Source organism: Callospermophilus lateralis, chromosome 1 (assembly GCF_048772815.1).
Source record: "Callospermophilus lateralis isolate mCalLat2 chromosome 1, mCalLat2.hap1, whole genome shotgun sequence".
Lineage (NCBI taxonomy): Eukaryota > Metazoa > Chordata > Mammalia > Rodentia > Sciuridae > Callospermophilus > Callospermophilus lateralis.
Genome location: NC_135305.1, coordinates 117,850,115 through 117,865,614, shown reverse-complemented (window position 1 = coordinate 117,865,614; position 15,500 = coordinate 117,850,115). Strand labels below are relative to the sequence as shown.

At 38.6% G+C, this 15,500-nt stretch overlaps 1 long non-coding RNA gene across 1 annotated transcript; it reads left to right on the top strand.

The window, feature by feature from the left end:
* Positions 1–2,395: 2,395 nt before the first annotated feature.
* LOC143406501 (uncharacterized) lies at positions 2,396–15,158 on the top strand. The gene is made up of 3 exons (XR_013092198.2): positions 2,396–2,609; positions 3,573–3,700; positions 10,662–15,158. It is a non-coding gene; the product is annotated as an uncharacterized LOC143406501 (long non-coding RNA).
* The last annotated feature ends 342 nt before the right edge of the window (positions 15,159–15,500 follow it).

The window sequence follows — 15,500 nt, the reverse complement described above, 5'->3', positions numbered from 1 at the left end:
TAATAACAGCATTTAGAGAAGAAGGATAATATGTATCCCCTTGAATTAAAGATAAAGATGGGAAGAAAACCAGGTTGGTGTTTGGCAGATAATAGCTGCATGACAAATGGCTATGGATTACTAATCCAATAACCTCTTTCTTTTGCAAACTAAATGTACTTGCAGCTTCAAAACTGATTTCTGCACTCAAGCATCCATCTGAACTGGAACCAAGAGTGTTCAAGAATGGTGACAGTTGAGTAAAGGACATACTCCCCCACTTCACATCCATTTCTTCTTTGGGCTAATAATTAATCTTGATTTATATACTTCACTACACACATGGACATGAGCCCAAGAGTATCCAATCTCCAAAACTAAAGCACCCCATAATATAAAAAATATTTATCACATCCAATTTTTATAAAGAAAAATCGAGATTTTATTCTTTTAGTTATTAAAGAGAGAGTAATTCTTTAACTCTTGAAACTTCTATATAATTCTCCCAGGATTTGGGGATATAGCTGTGCCAGTTACTTGCAGAAGATGTCCATATTTCACAACATATGCCTTAAGGGGAATAGAAATTAGCCTAAATATTAAGAGCCTTTATGTGGTTTGAGGCCTGACATTTTGTACTTTGCTTTTGCATCCAGTTTAGGTATTGTAAACCATTATAAACATTGAGAGATTGACCAATATAATTAAATTTGTGAAAGAGTTTCCACTATAAGCTTTGATTTGAGGACACTTGAGAATTTTTAAATAATTCCCCTTTGGTTAAAATTTTCCATTTTCAGTTTTTGGCCAAAGGTAATTTCTTTGTTTTTGTTTGCTTTGGAAAAAATTGAGGGAATTTAACAGTTTGAGGGTTTCAATATATTTATTTATGATTAATTTTGATGAATAATTTTATAAAGTATATTCTAAATGATGTGAATTTCCCGAATTTAAAATTACAAACTTGGAAAGTGAAATGATCATTAGAAAATTTTAAACTATACTAAATAATTGTAATGAACATTTGACTTAAGAAGAATTATCATACACACACACGCATGCATAATTTTATATTAAATATAAAAAATTTACGTCAAATGAATTTCAGCTCACATTCTGTCTTGTACCTACAAAATCTGAAGAATGTACCCTCCTGAATTTAATTAAAATTCCATAAGAGAAAATTCAACCTTATTCTGTCAATTTCCCTATCTCATTATATTAGAGTAAGGAAAAAAATCTGTTCCTCTTAAATATTAGTTTTTGATTTTTGTTTAAAAAACAAAAACAAAAACCTGTCCTCCCTGCATGCTTCCACCAATGTAAATTTCAGTAGTGGAGATATAAGGGTTTTTTTTTTCTTTGTTTTTTGTTTTTTAATGAATCTAATGATGTCAGTTCCTTTATACAAAGATCCTGTATTTTGTCATCCCTATCTTACCATAAGGAAAAGCAGATTACTACTAACAAATAAACTTCAATAATTTTTCTTGTACACATCAGAAAAACAAATTTCCAGGGCCAACTGCCTCCCCCAAGTCTGAAAAAGCTGGGGATTCAGAGAGTCCCAACAGAGACTTTGTTGCCCAAGATCTGAAGCAGAGGTCACTATAGCCATAAACTGGTGGAAAAATCTCAGTAGCAACTTTGAGAAACTGCTGGAGGCTTAGTGTGAACTATCAGGAGATGATTAACTCCTGGGAGCTGCAGCAGGAAGGTTTGGGATTGTACCTCTATGTTTTCTATGAGGTTCTCATGGTAAATATCCAAGAAGATCCCTTCATGGCTCTGACAGGAAAATATTTTGTAAAATCCTTGTAAAATGACCTTAGAGTGTTCTCTGTAACAGTCTACTCTTCAGGGACTGGAAGGGCAGGGGGTTCATTAGAACAGAACAGAAAAGAAAATGGAAAAACTGTCCTTGCCACAAAATCTCAGGTAGAAGAGGAGCACACTCTTCATTCAGCCCCTTTGGCATTCCTATTTCACTTTAGAGAAAAAAAAAATAGTGTGAAGGTCAGATTTCATGGATATGGACACACTCATGACTGGCACTTAGTTTTGAGATTAAGGATTCATTACCATCACAGCAACAGAGCTCTAGTATAGTGGGCTACAACTTAAGTGATTGAAAGATCCAGGGTATCCAACATGGTGGCAGGCGCGGAGAGATCAAGTCTCTGACCTCTTCAGCTGTGCGGGCATAGGAAGTCGTAAACTGTCTAAATGCTGTTTGCTAAGGATCACAAGGTAATGCTGAGCTGACGTGGATCTGGGGCAAACAGTCTGGGCCTCTCAGAACACACACCGAGCCTGGATCAGCTGAAATCAAGCTCCTGTTCGCCTGCTGCTCACAGACAAACTGCTGTGACTCAGCACTAAATGATCCCTCTGAAACAACTGGTCGGCCCTTCTGATCCTACAGAGGTTAATGCCAACTGGGCCATCATAGGCAGTGGCCACAGGATTGAAACGGGGCTTGGGAGAGACAGTCAGGACCCACACGTTGCATTGGTCACCCGGCAAAGGGAACGAACTGTCGCCATATGCATGGGATACCACCACGGCTGAGAACTGACGTCACCAGAATGCGGTGGAGGAGATAACTTCATTGAAACCAGCGGAGACAGGTGTGTAATCCCCTAGCCTTCCCTCTCCACACAGCGGGGCAACCTTAAGGGCCCCTCCCAGCTCTCCCATGAGCGCAAAAGCCAGACCTAGGGAATCAGGAGTGGTGTGGGACCCGCGGCACAGAACTCCCTGCTACCGCTCCCACCAGTGCTGACAACTGAGGTCTCTTGCACCAACTACCAGGGGTGTGACTATGGGATGGCAAGCAAAATTCAATGAGGGTTCTCAGCTCCAAGCTCTACAAACTTAGGGTGTGAGGGAATGGCAAACAGGGAGAGTGTGCCCAGTCGTTCATGAAAACAGGGCTCCCAGGAGCAGCAGACCTGACATGTAGCCAGTATTGTGGTGAGCATCACCGGTGAGCGGGGCCGGCTTGAGGGAAAGTGGGGATGTGACTAGACACAAGAGAAGGCCCTAGGCACTCAGGATTGGAGACCCGGCCAGTATGGGAGGAGGAGCTGCTGCACAGTGATTGGTTCCCGCATATTGAGAGGAGAAGCTTGCCCGGTGGGCACAGCTCCACCAACTGGAAGAGAAGTTAATCAAACTCTAAGACTGCATTTATTAATTTTTTTTTTAAATTTGGGCTTTTTTTATTTTCATTTTTTTGTTGTTGTTTTTTAAATTTTTTTGTTTTTTTAAATTTTTTAAATTTTTTTTAAATTTTAATTTTTATTTAACTTTTCAGATTTGGAAGTATTTCAGATTTTTTAATTAGGAATGTTCAACCTGTTGAACATAATCCAGTGGGAGTTCTACTTGAAAACTTAATGTAACCTTGATTCACTTCACTTGTCTATGGACATCTCAGTCCAAGCCTTGAACTTCACATAACCTCTATGCTACTTATTTCTCAACTATTTCTCTTAAATTAAATACATAGAAATTGCCCTACAAGGTGACCCTTGATACTAATACTTGGGTATTAGATTTTATCATACTAAACCACATGTTTGTTACAGAATGAATACAGAGTTTCATGTTAAAGACATCAGCACTGCCAAAATTTTCAGAATTCCTTGGAGACCAAAATGAGAAAGCTTCCCAACTAAGGCAGCTGTCTGCTTACCAGGAATCTCTAGTGTTGAAGGTAAATTTTTATACTTTGGAATAATTGTGGGAATGTGTATTATAATACCTTTTTAATGATTTTTAATTTATGAAAAAATGCATCTAATATTTATTGAGTACTTCCTATGGACATTGGTATGTATTTTCTCATGTACTCCTGGTGCCTGTGCTGGGAACATGAGTATTCATGCATTAAGCCCATTTTACTGATAGGGAAAATGTCTAATTCTGAGCCGTAGAGAGCTACTTAAGGCAGAATTCAAGCTGAGACTTTTAGCAACCAAACTTGCATTCTAAACCAGTATTCCGTCTGGTTTTTCCAATGATCTTCCTCAGTGTTGGAGACTAAATCCTCTCTTTGACTGTGAGGACAAAATGAAATCCTTTTAGATGTCAGACAATTGGTAGAAATTCTCTAATCCTGTTGGCTGAAATATTGCCTTGAGAATGAAAAGAAAATTGGAAGGGGTAGGTGTGGAGGAGTGCAGAGAGAGAGAATACTTTTGAAAAGATATAGTCTTTGGGGCTGGGGCCTTAGCTCAGTGGCAGAGGACTGGCCTAGCATTTGTGAGGCCCTGGGTTGGATCCTTTGCACCACATAAAAATGAAACAAATAAAGGAATGCTGTTCATCTATAGCAACAACAAAATTTAAAATATTCAATCTTTGAAGTCTATATGGTCCTCGAGTTCTTTTTTGGTTAACTGAAATCAAATTCACATAACAGTCACTCTCTTAAAATGTAAAGTTGAGTGCTTTTTGATATATTCACAGAGTTACACAACAATTACCACTATCTAATTCCACAAAATTTTTGTCACCCCAGAAGGAAACTCTGTAACTATAGAACAATCATTCATTCCCTAGCTTCCTTACTGGGTTTGGGATATTTTATATGAATGGAATCATAATAAGTGGCCTTGTGTATGCTTCTTGTAGTATAATGTTGTCCTGGTCTGTTCATATTGTAGCATGTATCAGTACTTCATTTCTTTTTTGGCTGAGTAAAATTCCATTGTATGGACACAGCCCATTTTATTTATCCATGCATGTGTTGATTATTGTTTGAATTGTTTCCATATGGGTACTATTAGGAATAATACTGGTGTGAATATTATTGTGCAGGGTTTTGTAGATATGTTTTCTTCCCCTGAATATATGCCTAGGAATGAAATCCCTGGGTCATTGCCAGATGCACTGATTCTGCACTCAGGCCTGTAATCCCTTGTCATCCAGCCTGAGAGACTACCACGTCTGGCAGATGCAGGTTGTTATCTCAACTTTCTTTGTTCTAGTCAAGAAGATTCACCAGCTTACAAGCCCCAGGAACCAATTTCTGAGTGTTATTGTGGAATTTATATCTGTATGGGGTCCTCACGTACCCAACCTAGTCCTTGTGTTGAGCTATAATCAAGCCTCACCTGCCACATTCTCAGCTCTCTGAGAAAGATTGGGTAGTGATCTGAGTTTGGTTTTCATTTGCAATCCTTTAGCTATTCTGTGTGGCTGCTCCTACTGCTTCTTTCTTTAATTTCCCTAAGTATTGCTTCCTAATCCTTTTATCCTACTGATATATGCCTGGCATCATAATGTTTACTTAAAGAGCCTTTCCATTATTCAGAGAGGCAACAGGTCCTGTAGAATTCCCAGAGGAATAGAGTGCCTGGCTTCAAGATGCTGCAACATACCTGGCACCCAAGAATGGGTCTGTGGCAACAAAGCTGAGGTGTGGACACCTTTTCTTTGCTCCTGACTTTTTTGCATTCTACAGCAGTTTCCTTTCTTTGCATTGCTGCACATAACCCCTCCAACCTCCTGTGCTGGCTCTGCTGCTCACAGTGGAGAATTTTAACTCCCATGGGTTCATTGGCCTGTCAAGTAGTTTTTATTGACAGCTTTTTGTTTGCTGTGTATCTCATTGGCTTGCTTACCAACACAAACTGGTTTTGGTTTCTTTCATACCCAAACCAGAACACATTTGGGTATCCTGAAACTTTATAGAGCATGCATTTTTTGTTATATGAATCTCACCTACCTTGTTTTCTCTTATGAAGTAATGCAAATCTACTTTGTTCTGGTGGAGCTATTTTGGTAACATATAAGCCATTTTGGTTCAGTTTAGGGAATGAATTCAAGGTGTTCAAACTCAGTTTGATCTTCATTTTATATCAGTGACAGCCATTTTAATTTATCCATATAAAACATTTTGTTTTTCTCTCATTGTGTCTTACAAAGCACTCCCCTTTCTTGGTTGTTAAGAGAAAGAAAATCTTCTTTGACTCCTATGTTTTTGGCTGCTATCCTCCTTTGAAAGCTGAGGCTAACTGATCATTGGCAAAAAACTAGTGTTGTAGAATCTACCTTCAGAATTAGAGTATTATTGGTTGTGAAGAAATGAAGACTATACGTCAGGGGCTTTAGGTCTCTGCAGGGTTGAAGGGGGCAAGGTGATGAGGGAGCAAGGTGAGGGAGAAGTGAACCTCTGCCCCTGTTCTCCCAGAAAAGATGGGCTTAGTCCTGCTTTGTATTTTCAGATACAATGTAAGATCATGTTTACACAAGGAAAAAATGGTTCCACTTAAGTTTAAAATGTAAAAGAAAATGGCTTAAAATATATTGCTAGAGGTCATATAGATAGGACACAGGCTTTCTTTGCAGTTGCTGGACCTACGCCCTTTAGCCCACACATGAGGGGAAAAATGAACTACATGTTTACTTACTTCTGAGAATCACAATCATACACACCACACTCCACAAAATAGGCAAAACTTGGCAGTTCTCTCAGGGACATCTACATTTAAAATTTAGATCAAATATGGTTAGTGGTTTTGCTCATTTTCAAAATAAATGGGAAAAATTTGTGTGACAGAATCAGGCTTTCTTATCTTTAAACTGGGGCCAAATGTCTCATAATAATCTTTATGTCTCCCTTTTGGACCTTTTCCAGAAAGTATAAAAATTATTAATATTCCCATGTAGTAGAATGACATGGCTCTCAACTATCGTGTAGCCATGGATATCTTAAGATATACACTGTAGATGTGTTACTCCATATAATATTAAGTGGTTACCACCAGCCCTTTCAGTAAGCAAATCTGTAGACCAAGCTGATGACACTCCATACACAGTGAAGCATTCATTCACCAAGAATGTTTGAAGAAGACATGATTAGGGAAGGGATACCATGGGGTGGAAAGACCAGGAACTGTAATACCAGGCAGATGTAAATGGGAGAAGAGGCTCAGAGAAAATAACAAAAAAGAAGAAAATGGCATATGCCCTTGGAACCTGTCTCATCAGTAAAAGAAAAGTTATAATAGCCATTTTGCAGTGTTGTTCTGTTAGAAATAATGTAGAGAAACAATCAGCTAAGAATTGATACATCATAGGTATCACCCAGTCAGCACATAGTGTGGTGAGATTCACTGACCTCATGATGATTTTTTTGGCAAGTGGCATAGTCACTGTGGACAGGCATGGCTGTGTACCCTCAGGCACTGTCACTCTTGTGGCAAGTTTACTTCCCTTCCTGCAGAACAGCAGTGCCTTTGGGGACCTAGCCCAGGGTCTTGAACACTTTGAATACTTGTTGGAGGGAATTTTGCTCATCCACAGATATTGGCTCAATGTGTCTCTTCAGAGCCAGCCTCCAGTTATCATTGTATTGGTGAGACTTGTGCCACCATCACACTGGGGAAGGACATTGCCTTCCTCCTGGCAAATGAGTTGCAAATGACTCTGACATTTCAAAAACTTTACTAATTAACTTCTAAATGGGCTCTGACCTGTGTGTCAAGATCATATACTTGACATTGACTCCTTTTTCTATTACCTGGCACCTGAAACTCTCACTTTCAGTGAGATGAGGCTACAACCCCCAAGCAAAAGTCTACACATTGGGTCAGTTCACCCCTTGGGTGAGTGTGGAAAGGGAATAGAAGTGGACATGGCTTTCAGGACCCTCGAGAAAGGGGTAGGAGGCAGAATGGTCCAGTATGGGAGAAAAGTTCAGGCTGCAGAGGGTTGGGGCAGAGGGGATCTCCCGAAAGACAATTGGGAAGGGGGATGAGGTCTGTCACTCTGGCATCCCGTTAGGTGAGGGCTGCTGTGGGACCACCAGAGCAGGCTGCAGGGGAACAGGGGCTTCTGCCTGGGGCCTGCTGCCTCTGAAGGCATGACGCCTGTCTTCATGGAGGTGCGGCTCTGATGGAAGATCCGGAATTTGGAGTTGAATGTCAATATTGGCAACAGCCTGAGGAGGGCCTATTCTGATGGCGGCAGTCATGCCATGTCTGCATCGTCTGTTGACTGAGTACAGCAGTGGGCTGTAACTGAAGGTGGCAGATCTCATCACCTCCACCCACTGCTGGGCATGCTGCCTCCTCTGCAGGTTCTTCCTTCAGTGTAGTAAGAGGATGCAGCCACCAGTTATCATGGTGCAGAGCCCCAACAATCTGAAGAACCATGGGACCCACACTGAGGCAGTAAAAAAAGAAAGAGGCAAGCTGACTGACAGCTCTAGCTTGGGACCTGAACTGTTTCTCATTCGTCTCCTGGATTTGGCTCTTTCTTCCTCTCATTCCTTCCCACCCTTCTCAAACACATGCCTAATAATTTCCTGATTCAGTCAAAGTTATATTTGCAGGGCACATAAGAGACCCCATTAGCCTTTTACAGATAAGGAACACTAGGTGTAGAGGGGCCATGAACTCCCCAGACTCAAGTCAGGCCTTCTGGCTCCAGTCCAGGACCCATGCAGTCCTTCAGACTGAGAAACCTCATGAAGGGCAAGGAACTCAATTGTATCTTTTCTGCTTGGGCAGAACACAGTCTCTGTCTTCGAGGAGTCCTTAGTTTCCTAGAGGAGTCTTATCTCTGATAACTAATAGCACTCCATTCAGGCAGCCACCACCCCATTCATGCAAAGGGTCTTCCCTGAAAGTTTGTCCCCCACACTCAAAAGTCTGGGTGTACTTATGGCCTGGAAGGCCCAGATCCTCCTTTTGCAAATCCATAAGGTTCACTCTGGTTACCAGGCCTATAGCTCTTGAAAGAGTGAACTCACCCACTACTCTGCCCACCAATGGGAGTCCCCAGAAGGCCCCAGTCCCAATGTTCTCTAAAGATGAGGTCACCGGGTTCTGAGCCTCAGGAATTCTTGGGTTGGTGCTTGTAGAGTGGTTGACAGTTGATGGAATAAGGGACTCCATCTTGTGACATCTCATGAGCATATTGTCTTCCATGAAAGACTGGTCCACCATAAAATTGTTTGTCCCCAACTTTGTGTGATGAACTCACAGGGCAGCCTCCAGGAAAGGGCCCTTACACCCTCAGGGGATTCTACTTGTGTTTTCAGTTGTTAGAAATTCATGTTCCAGTGGGGAGTGGGGCAGGGAGGACAGAGAGCATTGGACAGCCCTACCCTCAATAAATATCTTACCTAGTTGTCAGGGAACAAAACATCTCAGAAGAACCAAGTGGTCCAAACCTCCTCCTTTGGCTCCTACCATCTCTGTTTTGTTTCTTCAAGAAGTGTTTTTTGGGGGGCATCATCAGGTTCCATGGGACCTCCCGCCATGTGATCCTGCTTCTCTTTCCAGCTCCATCTCCCTTCCCCCCGTCATATACCTTTCTGCCCTGGGCATGCCAGATTCCCACACACCCTGCTTATTCCCCTCTGGACTTTTTGCTCTCACTCAGGAGTATCTCTTACCACATTTCCACCACACTGAACACCTCCTTATCGTCCCAGGTGGTCAACTCCCCTACTCTGAGACAAATAGTCCTTTCAGTTGATTCCCAGTTTCTAGAACTCTGAAGCAGATGAATTTGAAACAAATTGGTCTCAGTGACAGGAATAAAAGTGATTTCAACAACTATAAATTTGTATAAAGTGGAAAATATAGTGTTCTACAGATTTAATATATTATTTTTAGAAAGTTGCTCTATTTGAACTGGTATAAAAGTGATGCCCTTTGAAATAACACCACCCGCCCACCATGAACAACTAAAGTTCAGTTAAGTATAAATTAAATTAAAACAAATTAACCTGAAAAACCCCAGCATGATGATCTGCCACTGAGTCTTATTTTAAAATTGGCATTTTTTTTTCATCCCCCTCTCCCCATCCCCAACCTGGGGGGAAACAGGATTACTTTTTGTCCCCATCCAGTTATCTATTCTTGAGCACACACCCACCATGGGAGTGAAGAAATTCAGAGTTGGGGATGGCAACAGAAGACTTAAAAAATGATTCTATCCCAGATTAACAAGTGAAGAAGTTCCAGGCATACCTGAAATCACATCATTAAAAACCCTCTGTTCCCCCTGATGTGCAGAATCACAGCCTCTGGGACAAGAGTTCCCTGTGTTTTTCCTTTGCTTTCAAAGCAATTAAACTTCTGTTTATCAACTAATATACAGATAAACAAATGGGTATATCCAATCAACAGAAATTAGGTGTGGATTTGTGTATGTACATATACATTGTATTTATATAAGATTTTGATATTAGGGATGGAACCCAGTATTTAGTTATTGAATAAACAATATAGGAAGCCTAAATCAATTAAAAATTGATTAGTAATTTTCTCTCTTGAAAAAATGTTAATAGCAATTATACTTATTTTCTACATCTATAATACTTGTTGAGATGTGCATATATATGCCTGTTTGTCTATAATATATGTATAATATATTTTATATATCTACATATATCTATATCTATTATTTGTCTATCTATATCTATATCTATATATCTATAACTATCTATCTATTTATCTCACTATCTTTCTATCTATCTATCTATCTATAAAGTTAGGGCTGATGCATTAAGACTATGTAGGAATAACAGTTAACAAAGAGATGTGCTCCTTATAAGTAATCTTTATTTGAAGGTCCTTGGAAAGATCAATTATTGCTACAATTAAGAAATCAAAATCAGTTGACTTGTATCTATTTTTTCCTATTTTATTTCATAGAGTACTGTGTGGAGTGCTCCTCAGCCTTAGAGATTCACAGATATTCAAGAGCACAGTGTCCACGGTTTGCACGTATCACTCCTTTGATCCTGGAGTTTTTTAAGTCTCTGGCTCCATCCCAGCTGTCTCCTTGACCTCATCTGTTTGTGGAGCCTGCTGCCCAGCAGGGATAGCAGGAGTGGTCTTGATGTTGAGAGGAAGGGTCCCTTCACCTAGGATGTGGGTGCCTCCAAAGAGACTCCTCCCTTTTTATTGCCCTACTTGTGTAAATGCAACTAAGACTGTAAACAGTGCTGTATGGGTGTGTGGCTACTGGCCACAGGCTTTTAAACAGATTCTAAGTGTTTGATGTTCTAGCACCCTGAATGATTCTAAGATGATTGAGTAAACATCCTAATTTTTAAATTTTCAAGCTAATTTTTATTGTGATGAAAAAACAGATAAACACCAGCTTTTTTTGTTGTTAAAAACAATCATGAACATGGAAATCTGTGAGGAGAAGTGCATGGTGTACTGCATACATGGCATACCTTAAGGGTGTCTGAGAGGCAAAGCACTCCCCTGTGCTAGGCATGTGAGTAGCATACCATTCACCCCATAGGCACAGCCCTAGGCATGAGGCCACATGTTGCAGTACCAGCACTTGGTCCATGGCCCCTCCTTGATTGGTCCCTGCCAGAAGAGTTGGACAGAAATTGTATTAGTGGCTGCCTATAGTCTGCTTAGCTATTGCCTACGTTTATATACATGGTAATTGTGCAATAAAATCAGACCCGCTTAGGTCTTGATTAGCGACTGTAGAGCCACACACTCCTCTACCCTGTACCATGGACCTCCTCATTGGATGAGAGAGAGCACACAGATATCCATCTCCAGGAACTGTGATTGACATGGTGATAACCAGGAAGCAATAGTATGATGGTTTTAGTTTTGCATCTGAATCTATAACATTCTCAGTTCACCTTGGCAAAATCACTTAATTCCAATAACTTCAACTTAGAAGGATTTTCTGATCCTTGACAACTAATTTGATCTATATGTTTCTCACACTTGTAACTCTTCATTTGGATTTAGAAATTGTGATTAAGTTTCTTAATCAAGTATTTGTGTCTGTGACAAAATCAAGGTTAATTTTAGTGTGCCCCTAAAGCCCCTTCAAGTGTGAATATGAAAGTAGCAAGCTATGTGTTTGTTGCCAGGTTGGAGTCAACACAAATCAAATATGAATGATGCCCTATCAAAATGTTTAATTATTGAATAGCCTGAAGAGGTTTTCTGTTTTTAAAAATGATTTACTGTCTTAAAAGGGACAATATAAAAAAAGATTCTCTTATGTCACTTATCCTTAAGAGCATGGACAAATGATGCATTATAAAATAATATGAACATTGGATAAGCCACAAAATATAGAGTAATTCTTACACTGTCAGCTCTACTATCCATGAATATATCAGAGCAGTTATTTATAATTTTTTAATGTAAGGAAATAATACACCATGAGTGAGAATCAGCAGGCAAATGACATCAGGATCAGACATTCAAAAATTTTACAGAATGAAATGGTGTAAACATTCCATAGTAAAGTATGCTTAAAGGGGAAAATTATTAATGGAATAAAAGTCATAAGAAAAGAAACTAAGAATGTTGAATTAAAAGGTCAATTTAGATTTTGATATTTAACAATGGTAAACTTCACAAAAATAAAGGAAATTGGAGGAAGTACCAAAGAGCAGTTTACACCCAAAGAACATGTTTGACTAGAAATACATGAAAATATCCATGGTTTAGTTGAGAGCCATAAAGATATGGAAGGGAAGAAAGTAAATGTTCAGCAAATTATAGGACAAAATAAGATCTTGCTGTATATCAAATAGAATTTTCCTTAGAAAAAAATGTGGTTGGGAATAATAATCAAAAACAGACTCTGAGATGTTTGAAAATCATAATTTAAGCAAGATCAATAAAAACAAGTCTTCACTTAGGCATATTATAGATTTAAGAATACTAGGGGGCTGGGGTTGTGGCTCAGTGGTAGAATGCTTGCCTAGCATGTGTGAGGCACTTGGTTCAATCCTCAGCACCACATATAAATAAAATGAATAAAATAAAGGTCCATCAATGTCTAAAAAATATTTTTAAAAAGACATTTAAAAAAAAGAATACTAGGAACAAGAAAATTTACAACAATTGGAAGAATAATATGTTTATAAAAACAAATCATAAATGTATTATTTATTATTCAATACCAGTAGTAGAAACCAGAATAAATTCTATTGTATCCTTAAACTTTGCCAAAGTAATCAAAGTAGAACTTGATTCCCAGCTAAGCTATCATCAAGGGTGTCTGAAACACAAACATGCTTACATGAATACACAGGGCATACACTGAAAGCCTTGATTTCATAAGTAATGAGTAACTGCTAGGGTATGTTAAAACAAGGTAAAGTCCTATTTTAAAATGGATATGTGTGTGTTCAAAGAAAACTCAAAAAGATAGATCTATAATACTATAATAACATTTACCCAGTAAAAGTTTAGAGGATTAAAACATTTTAAGGTTGTTCAGTTACTGGGGAAAAAAGAGGTGCTGGATAAATTTAGACTTAACATTTTATTTCCATAATTCAGCTGTGTGAAACCACAATAGGAAATAAAACATATCAATAGAAGGGAAGAAATGAAGTAACATTAAGGAAGGAGAGATACATTGATCAATAGAGTAGCATGCAGGGAAGGACTAATTGAAAACGCTAAAGTATAATAAAGTCTTACCTAGGATTGTACACAGCCTCTTCAGTTACTGCCATTTGCATCATGCAGCCAGGACTTTGAACTCTCCTTCTTCCAAATGTTAACTGGGTGAATTCTCTGAATCTCCAATTCTTCTATAAAATGAGAATAATACTACTTATCTTAAAGGGTTGTTTTCAGAACCCACAGTGAAAGTAGGGCTTTACCATAATCCATTACTTTGAATCATTGACTTATAGTTTTAACACCACTTCTTTTTTGTATTTTTCTTTTTTTGTAATTCTTAATGAAACAGCATTTAACATTACCACTCGAATTTTGTGTTAAAAAAAAACATTTGTAAACTACTTGCATATTAGAATTTTGTTATCTATGACTTCCTTTATTTTGCCAGAACCTTTCTGCCAGGATTGGCAGTGCCTAGCTCATCTTGCAGATTGGCAATGCAAAATAGGCTGCATGGGATTCAGAATGAAGTGAGTGGAATAGACAGGTGATAATTTACCTTTCCTACCATGTTCTCTTATTCCCTGTTTTCCTGCCTCCATTAATAGTACATATTTTGAATCTTCTGAAGTTCACATTCTCCATATATTTGGTGTTTGGACAAATGGAAATAGGATAATCACTCCAAAAAGTGTTTAGAATCAAACGCAATTCACATTACACATTGTTAAAATAAGTTGCTTACTCTTAAGTCTATGGATCACTATAGTTTTAATGACTTACAATTCAACACAACTCTACCAATGCCCTAAACTTTAATTTTCAATGTGTTCAATGAACTAATAATGTATCTGATAAGGGGTTAAGTGCAAAAATTGTTTTCCTGATGCACATACAACTGAAATTTTATCCATCCACTTGTTTTTATATGTTCATCTCCTCCACCATATCTCATACTTCCTGACATAAGGAATACAAACTTTTTGGATTACAAAATTTTCACACAGGAAGTTGCAAGGATGATGGCCTTTAACCTATAAAATCTTGGCAAAATATAATGAAGAAGTACCAATGTTTTAAAATGAATAAATCATGAAGAAAATTCAGCAAAAGAATTACTATTCTTTAATTTTCATTTGCTTTTAGGACAGCATTAGAAACTGCACAAATATAGGGGCTGCTATTTTTTAAGGCCACAACAGCTAGCCAAAGTGGAATCCCTGCCTGGGATGCACAGTGCTAGTGGGATTCATTGCTGGTGAAAAAGCATCATCTCATGATTTTTCTCTTTCCTTCCTTCCAACTGAAAAATTAAGCATGATACTGAAAAAAGGAAGGCATGGAGAGAAGGAAGGGAGTTACAAAAGCAAGAACACATATCACACACCACAGTGCTGCTATTTGAAAAGAGTTACGTAAATTTGTGCATCAGATAACCCTGAAGATGACAGTGGCCTTGTCCAAATCAGTGTATTGCATTCCTAAACTACATTTCAGATAGAAGAATGACCTGGTTGACATCAATGTCCTGCAAAAGGTGCCAGATGAGCTGACCCTAGCCAGAGCTGAACTGGAGATGCTGACTGAGAACCTGACAGAAGAGTTGGCCTATCTGAAGTAGAATCAATCATGAGGAGGCCAAAATTTGATTTTTTTCCTCCTAGACCTCAAAATTAAAACACCAGGTTTGCAAATCTGGAGTTAAAACACGACCTGTTTAAGTTGCCATTTGTTTTGGATGTGCCCCTGCATGCACATTGCTGCTATTGCTGTTTATAATGGTTCTTACTAAGGTTTAATTAATCAGACACACATTCTAATTTTGTCATTTTCATTATAGGTAATAAATTAGGTAATAAGAATTTTAACTCTCTTGATTTAGTGATCTTGAAAACATACTATATATATATAGTATAAATATATTGTATATTATATATACTATATATATAGTATTTCAAAAGTTAGAAAATAAAGAAGTCTACCAATAACATAAAATGCTATCTGTGTCACACATGGCACTCTGATGGACCACAGTGTGTACCAGTGACTGGTGTAGAGAATAGACACTGGCAGTAAGTTTTTACTCAATTTTCAGTGATTCTACCAATTCTGCAGGATTAGACACTTCTTGCAGCCCTTGGC